This window comes from Talpa occidentalis, unplaced genomic scaffold (assembly GCF_014898055.3).
Source record: "Talpa occidentalis isolate TD23 unplaced genomic scaffold, MPIMG_talOcc4v2.1 talOcc4.17, whole genome shotgun sequence".
Lineage (NCBI taxonomy): Eukaryota > Metazoa > Chordata > Mammalia > Eulipotyphla > Talpidae > Talpa > Talpa occidentalis.
Genome location: NW_023601754.1, coordinates 32,655,034 through 32,668,591, shown reverse-complemented (window position 1 = coordinate 32,668,591; position 13,558 = coordinate 32,655,034).

The following is a 13,558-nucleotide window of genomic DNA, read 5'->3' as shown; positions in this document are numbered from 1 at the left end:
ACCAAAGCATCATGTTCTATCATATTCATCCAGAGAACCTAGCCTTTTACCCATTATTTGTTCAAGTAAGGTTTGAAAGAGAAGTTTTAGTGATGGCATAGTATCATTTATCTATACCAATAGCTAATATCTATACCAATACACATCCAATAGCTAAACCAGAGATATTGGTTCTCTTACTAAAGAATCAATAGGAAATGTGAGTTTACATATGCCTTTTAATTACTAGAAAAAGTCCAGAAAACAAATTTTTCCTTTCCTTCCAAAATTAACTAACAATCAGTAGGTTGAAAAATTAAAGTCTGAGGCTTTTTAATTGGTAGTCTCAGCCACTAAACTCCAAAATAATTTATAAACTATTTAGCAACAAACCATAACATAAACAGAATCACAGCATGACCCAGAAAACTTTTCTCCTAGTTAGGAAAATAAGAAAGCCCAAAAAAGGGTAAAAAAAAAAAGGGACAAAACTTTCAGACAAACTGTAGATCTAAATCATACAGTATGGGAGGAGGAGGGAGAGGGGTCAAAAGATGTGAGGGAAGAGCACAAGGGACTATGGTGACAGTTCACAGGTGATGTGGTGATGGGAGATTTATGGGGATTTATTCATTTATTACACAAAAATGAATAAAAGTATAAAAAATTAAGTAATAAAGAAAGAGCTGAGCAACTCAAAAAAAAAAAAAAGAAAAGAAAAAGAAAGAAAGAAAGAAAAGAAAAACTTTCCTCCTAGTCACTTTTGCAGATCCTGGTGGGTATGGGGCAGACAGCAGGAAATTTGGGTGTTGCATATTCATTCATGGATTGTTATCATTAATAAATTTTGAGAATAAGCACTATTTCTGACTAAGTTCAACTTTTAGTTGTGGTTCAGGAAATGCAGAAAACAACAAATTATGTAAGTCCAACTGATGATAAGTGTTATGGAATCAATGAGTTAGGACAAAGGTAACAGTTTTTACAATAATCTTAGAGAGGATGGTCCGGAAAAAGTCTTTCTGTAAAGGCAAAAACTGACTAGTGATCTAAAGGAAGTAAGGCAGTATGTCCTGTAGGTATCTGGAGAAGTTTTACAAAGTATTTCTTTTAAGTCTAGACATGGCATGAAATGTTACTATATCCCAGGGAGTGGAGCAGCAATTCAGACACTTGAACTAGAATCTCCGATATTAAACCAAGCCATCCTCTAATGGTGGGAGATGATCAACATTTCTGTTTATCTCTGTATCAGTTAGCCATTGGCGATAAAACAAGCCACACCCAAATTTACAGGATTAAAATAACTACTATATATTTAACCTAACAAGACTGTGGGCTGAAAATTTAGGCTGTGCTCTGCTAAGCAGCTCTTCTGGTATGAGAAAAGATCTCTAGGTCAGCTACAGGTCAAATAACTCTGTTGGTCATGCCTGCATGTTTTCAGACCTAACAGTTAACTCAGACTTATTCCAGTGGCATAGGTAAGGGAGGGAGAGAAGAAAATGCAGCAACAGCAGCAGACAAGGGAACTTGAGATTCAAAACTTTTCACAATGTCATTTTCAATAATTACATTGACAAAACAATACATAAGGTGAGCCCAGATTTAAGAGGTAGGGAAACAGACATTCCTGGCTGTGGAACAAGTTGTCAACATCAAAGAGTAAGTTGATAGAGATGAGAATGGCCGAGACCATTTTTCTCAATAACCTACCACAACTTTATTTGCTTGTTTTGTTTGTTTAAATAGGGATGACAATACCTTCCTCTTGGAGTTCTTACTTACATAGATTAGGTAATGCAAATACTTAGTTCATAAAAAATTTTCTCAAAACAAAACACAATTAAATAGTACATTTGTTTACTCTCACATATTGCTTAAGAAGGTCACTTTGGTACATGTAAGGAATTCCCTCAAGTGAGAACTAGTTATATAATTACTGCCATAATTAAAAGTTCTTTGGGGTAAGGAAATAATGACTTATTTACCAAAGTTTTCTCAAAATTATATACTAAAATATAGATGGTTAACACTACAGAAGTTTATTATGTAAAAGCAAAATGATCTGCAGACTTCTTACATGAAAATCTCAACACCTTGAAAATAATCATTAATATTTATTAATTTTAATACATTTCAACACACATTTATTGACTGCATCTAATATTCTCGGCACCAGGAAGGAACAGGAAATAAAATTGTAAGAAAAAAAGACATAGATGAATGATTATCAAGTTCACAGACTGGCCCCTTAGGTAGCCAGAAAACAAATTTAGAAACATTTAGATGCTTTGTTCATAAATGTCATTTTAGCTGATTCTCAGAGTATCCATGCCCTATATCTTTATTAATAATCCCACTGAAGGAAATTTTGGCTCTGACAGGAGGCCTGACATACTTCATCTCCTGCTCTGTTACCCCCACATTGTCTCTTAAAGGTTGGCAAAAACATTGAATATGTAATTTTTGTTTAAAGGGCTAACATACTGAAATACACTGTGGAGGGGAGCAGCAGGCGAGACAGGAGAGGTCTGCTGTGCCATGTGGGTCAGCTCCTTGGCCAGGGATATGCTGCAGTGGCTGCCCAAAGCTTCATAGTACTGAGACCCTGAGCCATCAGGAAGCCCCCTAGGTTAAGCATTGTAATGATAAAATGAAATTCTCGATTAAATGTATCTTTTGTGAGATGTGCCTTTGATTTCAGAAAAGTTTATGAAAAGTGTGTTTTTAAAGAAATGGAATTACTTTAATTTCTTTTTTTAGTGTTATCCTTTGTAACTCCAAGTACATTTCAGTGTTTTCATAAACAGATTCTAACATCAATAAAGGGCTTCATCAAAATGTTCAAAAAAAAAAGTTAAACAGCCTGGACTCAGTCTAAAAAGAAACAATTGGATAAAGTCACGTGAAACAGGTCAAGTGTTTTTAAGTCTCTATTTGTTCCTAGATTGGTACTAGCCTTTTTGCATTTCCTTACATTGCCACAGGGAGATATTTCATTATGAGACTTTTGTGATGAGTCCTTGAGCATTCAGGGTATTTCTCTCTCCTCTCCACTTCCCGGCTTCATGAAAATGAAAAAGCATAGATTCTGAGTCACAGAGAATAGCTTGTTTTGTAATATTACATAGATATTGTGAAACCTGGAATAAATTACCCAGAAATTCTTCTGACTAGCTGGAAACCTGGGAAACTAATTCAAAGAGACACCATCACCATCCTCCTGCCCCTTCCCTCACACACACCACACATAAGCTCATTAAAAGAATATATTTTCCACGGGTGTTTATCAGCACCCCAAACTCCAATGGTGGGACTACAGTGAAGTATTAGTTCATTTCCAGGCCATGCCAAAGATCCACTAAGCCATTAGTGAATTAAGCTTATGATTTTTCTTTTTCCTCCTTTTTTTTTTAGCTAGTACTAGGTAATATAAAATGAGATCATACATTTAAGTAAAGGTGTCAATGCAGTCAAGGTAAGTAACATGAAATTCTAGGCTGCCATTTTTTTTTAAAAGCTTACATCCTCTAGAGATATGCAATTGCTATTACAGAGCTGTAACTTTCACCTTACAGATGGGCCTGCTATTATGGTTTAATGGTTTTGAAAGGACTCCACTCAAGAGAGGGCATTTTGGCTGCATGGTCCCTTAAAACTCTTGGTCTCTACCTGAAGATGCTTTTAAATGGTATATATTGTATGTTTCAATTGGCATAAACTTGATCTAAACTAGGTGTGTAAACTCCCAGATTTCAAACTATACCACAAAGCCATAATCATCAAAACTGCATGGTATTGGAACAAGAACAGACATACAGACCAATGGAATCGAATAGAAAATCCAGAAATAAACCCACAGATTTATGGTCAACTAATCTTTGACAAAGGAGCAAAGATTATGCATTGGAGCAAAGAGAGTTTGTTCAATAAATGGTGCTGGGAAAACTGGGTCGCTACATGCCAAAGAATGAAGCGTGACCACTACCTCACACCATACACAAAAATCAACTCAAAATGGATTAAAGAACTAGAAATAAAATCTGAAACCATAAAATACATAGAAGGAAATATAGGCAAAACACTACGTGATATTCACATCAAAGACATCTTTCACATCAAAGACACATCACCCAAAGCAGTGATAGTGAAGGCAAAGATAAACAGCTGGGACTACATCAAATGAAAGAGCTTCTGCACAGCAAAAGAGACGATAACAAAAACAAAGAGAAGCCCCACCAACTGGGAGAACATTTTTGCACACAACACTAATGATAAAGGACTGATCACAAATATCTGCAAAGAGCTGATGAAACTCAACAACAACAAAGAAAACAATCCAGTCAAAAAATGGGCAGAAGAGCTAAAAAGAAACTTCTCTGAAGAGGAAATGCAAATGGCCAACAGGCATATGAAAAATGTTCAACATCACTTGTAATCAGGGAAATGCAAATCAAAACTACCATGAGATACCATCTTACACCAGTGAGAATGGCACATATTAAAAAAACTAGCAACAACAAATGTTGGCAAGGGTGTGGAGAAAAAGGAACTCTTCTGCACTGCTGGTGGGAGTGCAAACTGGTCCAACCACTATGGAGAGCTGTGTGGAGATTTCTTGACCTACTAAACATAGAGCTTCCATAGGATCCAGCAATTCCACTCCTAGGTATTTACCCAAAGGACACAGAAACATCAATTCCAAAGAGCACCTGTACCCCTATGTTTATAGCAGCACTGTTTACAATAGCTAAGCTTTGGAAACAGCCCAAATGCCCAAAAATAGATGACTGGATCAAGAAGATGTGGTACATATACACCATGGAATATTACTCAGCATTCAAAAAAGATAAACACATACAATTTGCAGCAACATGGATGGTGCTGGAAGGGACCATGCTCAGCGAAATAAGCCAGAAAGAAAAAGAAAAATACCGGATGGTCTCACTCATAGCAGGAATCTAGAAAACTTAAATAAGGGACCAGGAAAATGAATAACTATAAGAAAGTGAAAATCAAAATCAACAAAAAACTATGAACCAGAGACACTCTATGGGGGGTAGAGGGCAGGAGGGGAGGGATTGGGGTCAAAATAAGGGAGTTGCAATTGTATGGGGAATATGAAAATAAAATTTATTATAAATAAATAAATAAATATTTATTGATCACTTAAAAAAATAAATAAATTAGGTGTGTTAAGACTGAATTGCATCCTTCTCAAAAGTCATATGTGCAAGTCCAAAGTCCTACTGAAACTGTATTTGGTGATAGAAAGATAATTACTCCAAAGAAGTAATTAGTGTTGATTGAGGTCATAAGGATGGGATCCTAATCCAACAGAACCGATGTTCTTATTTGAAGAGGAAGAAACATCAGAGTTTCCCTACCCATCTCCATACAGGAATACGATCAAGGGAGGTTCAAAGGGGAGATACATCCAAGAGGAGAGGCCTAACTAGAAAGCAACCCTGCTTTCCCTTGATCTCAGATTTAAAGTCTTCATACTGGAATAAAGTAAAATTTTGTTGTTTAAGATATACAGTCTGAGGTATTTTGTTACAGTAACTAGATCAGACTAAAACAGGTGTATTACATGTAACTTACCCATTGAAACTTGTCAAGAACTAATCACAGTGCCCTTTCCTATAACATGCACAATCCAGAAGGTCTAGCTTAATAAAGTAGTGAAATAAGCTTTAGAAGATACAGATTAGGTATCATATTAGAGGGGTTACCTGTGAAGATAAGGTGCTGGGCTTCACAGTACAAAGAGAATTGTAGGTACTGGGTAACCAACAGTTAGAATGCATGAACTACAAAATGAAAGTAGAAATGACCATATTCACTATCACTTCCAACAATCCAGTTTAGTGGTTTGTTCTTGTCCTGATAACACTCATTTCTTTAGGTGTAGAAGTCCTAGTTTCCAGAGGTGGAGTTACACCAAGCTAAAGTCATGATTGGTCACTTTTTTTTTTAAGATTTATTTTATTTATACAAGAACCAGGCTATAGGCCAGATGCACGGGAGGGTGGGAGGATTCACCAGAGACAGAGCGGGGAACAGAACAGGCAGACTGATGAATTACCCTGCTGAGGGGAGCAGCGGGCAAGACAAGAGAGGTCTGCTCACCATGTGGGTTGCTCCAAGGCCAGCGGGGATTGAAGTGGCACTACAGATGCTGCGGACAGCTTCACAGAGCTGCGCTCAACCACCTGTGCCACCAGGGAGGCCCATGATTGGTCACTTTTGATGTCTCAAGTCAACAAACTCAAAGGTAAGGGAAGTTGTTACCAGTTGGTGGATGTAAGTGGCCCTGATTACACAAGGCAGAATTGTGGGGACTTCAGAGCAGGCTACAACAACAGGCTTCAAGCTACAACAACAAAGTTTATAACTTTATCCAGAAAAAGTAACTGGCCACAATCTGGGAGAATTTCTGATGGAATGGAAGGAACAGAATGTGCAAGGCAAGTGGATTTGAGATATATAAGGAATGAATTATACAACATGCTGTGGGAATCCTGCCCAGATCTCCTTTACCTACCAATGAACTCATTTCATGTCTGTGCATGAAGGTAGATGCTAGCACATGATTCTACTTTTCTCTGGAGAGTTACGTAAAATGGTTAGTTCCCTAGCCCGCAAAGTTATGCCCCACTCTTAAGAATAGACTGTGTGGGCCTCCCCTGGTGGTACAGCAGTTGAGCGCTGGGCTGCGAGGCTGCCCGCGGCCTCGGCAGAGTGGGTTCGATCCCTGGCCACCTGCAAGGGTCCCACATGGCGCGCAGGCCTCTCCTGCCACCCACTGCTCCCCTCAGCAGTGTACTTCGGTCCTTCTGCCTGGTCTGCTCCCCGCTCTGGCTCTGGTGAATTCTCTCACCCTCCCACTCTTCTGACTGTACCCAGTGCTTGTATAAATGAATAAATAAATCTTTAAAAAAAAAAAAAAGAGTAGACTGTGTCTAATTACCATAACTGACATGGGGTATACACAGTCACATAATTCTGAGGTACCTACCACTCATGCTCCAGAGCTCTCCACAGGACCACCCATGTGGTAAGACTTCAGCTAACCCCACATCTTTTCTTTTCTTACCTTTCCCCTACCCTATTCTTCACCTGCTTAAGAGTTTCTCCTGAGAGAATTCTCTAAAAAAAATCTTAGATAAGAACATCCATCTCAGACTTTGCTTTTAAGGAACCTCACCTAGGACAGGATGCCATCAGTATAAAGTGATGCGTGCAAAAGTATGTCACTAAGTGGAAGGTTTATGCAAATGTACCTATGAAACCTTTTTTGCTCTATATTTTTAATGGCATTTTGGAGTTTTAGAAATATAACAAATTAAGAGAAATTTTACTTTACCCATATTGAGAGAGCTTAAAGAAATATGTGACTAAAAATAATGCAAACTGGGGTTTAAAATACTCCCCTCTGAATCAGTTTAAAAATTATCACAGAATTATCTCTCTTTAGAGGGTTCATGCTTACAGAATGACTGTTGCAAATCTTTCTCCTTTTACATGTAAATGTATGGATTAGACAGAAAACTTTGTGGGGGAAGCAGTAAATAAAATGTGGACATACTGTTAATCATTCAACTGAATTGTTATTTAGCTGATCCTACACTACTGCATCAAATCCTCATGGCCTTAGGCCTGCCCTGTAGTGATGCAAACCAAATCCCCCTTCTATATGTCATTTCATAATCTGTGAAGGTACATATCAACAATGGTTGTGGTTGAAACTGCACATAGGATGTATAAGATTTGTTTTGTCTCTTGTTTTTGCACTGATATCTGAGAAGATCTCTGAATTCTGAAGATGAGGAAATGAAGGAACTCATCTTGATAATAAAAGAGGTTGCAAGCACTACCATTCATGCTCATTCCATTTTAGCAGTACAAATTGTAAGGTCTGAGCACACTGTATTCTTTATTAGTATCTGCAACTGGTTAAGGGTTTTTCGTTTTGTTTTGTTTTCTGATGTTTAGCTTTTAATAGAAGAGGTAGAATTACTATGAATTGCTATTTATTTTCTGACTTTCTGCTTCATATCTCAATTTCTTATTTTGGGAACCCTTTTTTTTTGAGATGCCCTTTTGGATAATAACATCTGTAACAACGTAGTAATAACTGTACCACCTATGTAATTATTTAAAGTGGGGATTACTGCATGGAGAGTTTAGGTTAATTGTTAAGGTAACAAAGTTAGTGAAGGAGTGAAGGTGTCAATGAGATTTGACACCTGTCTCCTTTTAAACTAGTCGCTAATGTGTCTCTCCTCTTTGGTTATAAAATAGATCAAACTGACTCATAAAGTATACTCCTGGGCCTCCCTGGTGGTGCAGGCAGTTGAGCGCTGTGCTGTGAAGCTGTCCGCAGCCTCTGCAGTGTGGGTTTGATCCCGGCCGGCCAGGGAGATACCCACATGGTGCCGCAGACGTCTCCTGTCTCGCCCGCTGCTCCCTTCAGCAGTGTATTCCAGTCTGCCTGTTCTGTTCCCCGCTCTGTCTTTGGTGAATCCTCTCACCCTCCTGCCCATTTGGCCTGTACCCCAGTTCTTGTATGCATGAATAATTAAATCTTTAGAAAAATATATAGTCCTTACAAATCTCAGCATGTGTCAATAGTTTCCTTTGGAGTGTCCCTTTATTTATTTTAATGATACTGTTTCATGGACTCTTTTCCCCTTCCATATCATTTTTCCAGTCATTCATACTATAATAATTTTTAGCATCTTAGATGCATATGAGATCAGAAACCTTTTGAATTTGTGTTACTTACATTAAAAATAATTAGCAATACACACAGGCCAACCACCTCAAAACTTCTGTGCTAAAGAGAATGAACCTAGTTTAAAATCAAAATTCCTTTCCTGATGTTCCTCCTCAGAACATGTGGTATCATTTGCCTTACCCATGGGTGCTAATGCTTTTCATCACTCGGAAATTAAGCTTTCCCCTATCTAAATGGACAGTGTGGAAGCAAATGAACCAATAGTACTGTATAGAAATCTTTATCTGCATTTAAGTACTCTGTCTTCTGTACTGTCTTTTTGTCTCTCTCTATATATGCGTGCATATACATACAAAGATACACAGTAGTTTGTGTTTTATATGTTACATATATATGTCATATATATGTGTATACACACACACATATGACAGATAGAGAGATTTAGCCATGGAGTTATGATTTCTTGTTTATATGACTTCTGAACAAAATTACTTCATTGATTTATTATGAAATATTGATATAGAACTTATTATATATCAGACATTTTTATAGTCACTGGATTGTTGTTGATCACTAGAATGAACTAAAGCTTTTAATGTTCAGGAGTTTCATTTAATTTAGGAAAACAGATCACAAAACTGTGTGTGTGATCATGTGTACAATAGTAAAGGGAAAAAAAATAACTGAAGACAGAGAATGACAGGGATATTATGTTGAGGACATTTTAAATAGTGTGCTCAGAGAAGGCTTTATGAACATATTTGAACAGATACTTGAAGGATTTCATTGTAGTTAGGCAAACTCATACCCTCCCTAAGAAACAGCTAAGCATCCCCCTTCAGAAACCTCTAAGACATGGACTCTGAAAGAATAGTCCATGGCACTCCCCTTGTTATCTCTGCTGCCTCCTTGCTTTGCCCTGCTCAATGCCTGCTGGGAACACAATACCATTCATTCCCATTGTTTTGATAGGGAGCTATATATTGAGAAAAGACAAAGCTAAAATTACCTTTAGTGTTTGCACTCTGCTGACAAGGTTTGGTGTTCTAAATTTGCAGCTGCCAAGAGATACCCTATCTGTTATTTTTTAACATATTATAAAGTGTCACATCCCAAGTCTCAGCAATGCTATTCCTGTTTTCATATTTTGCTCCAACTTTATTTCCTTTCTGTATTTTGAAAATAACAAATACAGCTCTTTCTCATCAGTGTTCTGTGCTTTCATTTCACACAGCACTTCCTCCTTGTCTAAATCTCAATTTTCTTAAATCAAAGAGGAGAAAAGGTAAAGAATCAGATTCCACGCCTCTAGGTGTCATCGTAACAGGCCTAAGGAAAGAAGAGGCCAGGTGGACAGCCTAGACTGTATCTTTCAGGGGAAGCGGACAGCAGTATCTTACCTCTCCAGTTATTTCTGCACAGTTGCAGGTTTACATCTTTGCCTTTCCTCCCTAATTCTTCCCCAAGTGACAAATTCTTCAGTCCACTCAGAGGGTTTGAGGCTTGGTCTCCAGGAAGCACTACATGTTTACATAGTTCCCACAAAAAGTCTTAATAGTTATTATCATGTTGGCCTCTGGGAGCTCTGCCCACTCTCTGATTACATGCAGTCCTTTTCTAACTCACAGGACAAAATTACTTCAAGCTGACTGTTTCAGAGGGTAAGAGCTTCTCTTTAAAAATGTTACCTTTCCCCCCCATAGCAATAGGCTGAAGGTGTTTGAGAACATGGGCACAGACCATCTTCATAGGTGATTTTCTGCAATGTAGTTAACAACTGTTTTTATGACAATTTTTCACACAAATAGAGAGTACTTTTATTTTTACAAGAATACTTATTCAGAAAAGCATAGCAATGGTACCCTAATTTTACTAACTTTACAGTTACTTATCACTCTATACTTTTCAGTCTGCTAAGTATTTAAATGCCTTACATGAAAATGCTAGAAGTTAGGGGCTGCTATAATCCATAATTTATGAATGAAGCTCAAAGACAGTAAATGATTTTCCAAGAATGTGCAATTAAATAGCAGAACAGTGTTCCCTAGAATCTCAGGGTGTGCCTTTTTAGTTCATACAGATTTATGAATTTAAAGTCAGTATTATATAGAATGTGTTGCCTGGACTTCTCTATCTTTGTATAATTTAGTAGAAGGGAAGAGATATATTTCATGATCACTGTACATTTGTACATTTTTAAAACATTAACCCAGCTTTTTTAGAGTTCTGATTTTATTGACTATCTTATTGGACAGCTTCAGTATTATGGTTAAGTGAAATCAACAAGAAAGTACATGTAAAACAGCTAAATTTTTTTTAAAAAGCCCTTCTAAAATTATATTTAACGATGCCATACAGAATGTACTTATGACTGCAAATTAATGCAGAATGAGAGATCCCTCTTCTACTCTCACTGTAAGAAGCTAATATTTATATAAGAGGCAACAGCAGTGTTGCCCCACCCCACATGGAAGAATGATCAGAGAAGCCTCTGATTAGAAATCAGAGACAGGGCCTCCCTGTGGCACAGCGGTTGAGCGCTGGGTTGCGAAGCTGCCCACAGCCTCTGCAGCGCCGGTTCTATCCCCCGCTGCTCCCCGGCGGAGGGTCCCACATGGTGTGCAGACCTCTCCTGCCTGCTGCCCGCTGCTCCCCTCAGCAGTGTACTTCGGTCCTTCTGCCTGCTCTGCTCCCCGCTCTGGCTCTGGTGAATTCTCTCACCCTCCCGCGCTTCTGACTGTACCCAGTGCTTGTATAAACAAATTAAAAAATAAAAATAAATCTTAAAAAAAAAATCAGAGACAACATCAAAAATTTGAAGGAAATTTTTCCTAGAAAGTAAAATGCTTCATATATTTTGAAGAAGACAAACCTCTTAGGAATAAGATTAACACTCTAAAATTTCTAATACAAACATAGTTACATTTGACAAATTTATAAGCCAGCTTTAGATGTTCCCTGCATATAATGAAACTAACCTGAAATGAAAAAAGAGACAATCCCATTCAAAATGCATTGGGCATCAATACTGCATTTATGAAATAGTAAATATATTTTTCTCAACAAATACGCAGTTTTTTCCACTTAGTTATCCATGTTAATTTTCACCATTTTGTAAAAAGAAAGTAAAAGTATCAGAATGACTATGAATTTATCTCTACCATTCTCCTAGACATTTTAAAATGTTTATTATACATTAACATATTTATAATTTTCCTTTTATATATAGGGTTGTTAATTTTTAGCCAATTTATTTATTTTTATTTTTTAATAGAGATTGACAGTTTATTTTTTATTATTTTTTAATTTTTTTAAGATTTATTTATTTATTTACACAAGCACTGGGTACAGTCAGAAGCACAGGAGGGCGAAAAATTCACCAGAGCCAGAGCAGGGAGCAGAGCAGGCAGAAGGACCGAAGTACACTGCTGAGGGGAGCAGCGGGCGGCAGGAAAGGTCTGCGCGCCATGGGAGACCCTCTTCTGATGGCCAGGGAGCAGCCGGGGATCGAGCTGGCGCTGCAGAGGCTGTGGGCAGCTTCGCAACCCAGCGCTCAACTGCTGCGCCACTGGTGGCGGGGGGGGGGGGGGGGGGGCTAGCCAATTTATTTTTATCCTTACAAAATCTTATCCAGGAATTATATATTGACAATGACAAGGCAGGTTTTACCTCTGAAGTATTGTAATCAAGATCCTAACACTCAGATTGGGCAAAACCAGAAATGTGTTTGCAATGTTATCTATCCTTACTACATATTTTTGATATGTACTATACCTATTTGGTTATAATATGCATTATGAAAACCTACTGTTCCTTCTTTTATTTTTTAGCATACAATAAAAATGTTTACTTGGAACATACAGATGTCCCACTTTGCAATAATTCTTTTGGAAATTCTGTTATGGCTACCACATTATAAATAAAACTACCAGAAGGCACAGAACAGACAATGGCTGTCACAGTAAGGGAGAACAGAAACAACATATGAAGTACTTTGAATCCAGAGATGTATCTAATTAAAGCTTCCTCACAACTGATTTTACTCCTGCTTCTAAAAATGTTCAGACTTTGAAGTACTGTTTTCTACATAGTCTAAATACTCAGCATCATGTGGTAGTTAAAAAATTCTGAATCTTCATTAATATTTTCCTTTCTATCTGCATAATCTTGTTTTCTAAATAGCATTGGAAAAACTAGTAAAATGTTACAAATGCCTTGGTAAGTTTCAGTTACTGTCATTTTTTAATGAAGGAAATTATTTCTTGACTTATATACTTATTCTACAGTCATCTATTAGGAAGTTTTCATGGTAACTGGCTAAATATTGGCTTTTAAATACTTTGTCCATCATGCAAGGGATTGTAGGTTATATTGTGTATTATTCAAATGGAAGAGTTTTCTATCTCCTTTTCAGATATATATGAATATATATCTTTTCAGATATATATGAATATAATATATAATATATATGCCCAGAATTTGATAATAGGCTCACATTCCTTTGAGGTTCTCTTCATTTTTCTTGATCCTTTTTTAGTATTACTGAGAAATGATCTCCATCACAATTTTTCCTCTTATGCTGTATACAGTGCCACCTATTTAATCATTTAAGCTCTTCTTAACCTTTATATTTTGCTTAGTATGGTTACAAGATGGAGCTTGTTAAATGACAAGACTCTGGGTAAGTAAGAAGAAACTGTTCTGGATTTGTTAAATAGATAGGCAAGTCTTTTATGACAATATTCCCCACATGAGGAGTCATGGTGCTAGTTATTTCTGCAATTTAGAAAGTTAGTTAGTAGAAAACTATGGTTTTGCTCTAATTAAACAAAC